The 412-nt window shown below is 29.9% G+C and overlaps 1 protein-coding gene across 1 annotated transcript in view; it reads right to left on the bottom strand.

The window, feature by feature from the left end:
* KDM6A (lysine (K)-specific demethylase 6A) overlaps nt 1-412 on the bottom strand; it is a gene marked incomplete at its 5' end in the record, with an annotated part of 45,455 nt that overhangs the window by 32,982 nt on the left and 12,061 nt on the right. The window lies entirely within an intron of this gene.

The following is a 412-nucleotide window of genomic DNA, read 5'->3' as shown; positions in this document are numbered from 1 at the left end:
TCTATTAAGTCTTTTAATGACATATCTATCATCGCATTTTATATTCTTCAACACCTTTTTTTGAGGAAGGTAAGTATTTTTTTGGTAGATGGTTAAAACAGAATGAATGTTAAGGTTCTTACAACTAGTAAAATGCAGATTTAAAACACAGCTTACTTCAAAAAAGTTACTTTTTAAGTGGTTTTTGCCTAAATCTGTTAAAAATTAGGGGTAGTAAAAAAAGTATTTCGCGCTACTGTAATATAATTACAGTTAATATCTGAGAAGGCAAGTTTTAAATGCTATTACAAAATCTTTTTGAATACATCGTTTTCTCCCAAAACATTCAAGCTGCCACCAATAATTTTAATGCTTCCTAAAGGGCATCCATATTGATTTAAAGCAAGATCTTACGAAAGACAGGTAGGTGCAA

The sequence above is a fragment of the Bison bison genome, unplaced genomic scaffold (genome assembly GCF_000754665.1).
Source record: "Bison bison bison isolate TAMUID 2011002044 unplaced genomic scaffold, Bison_UMD1.0 scf7180017834257, whole genome shotgun sequence".
In the NCBI taxonomy this organism is placed as follows: Eukaryota; Metazoa; Chordata; class Mammalia; order Artiodactyla; family Bovidae; genus Bison; species Bison bison.
Note: the sequence above shows the minus strand (reverse complement) of the source record. Positions and strands in the feature narration are given on the sequence as shown.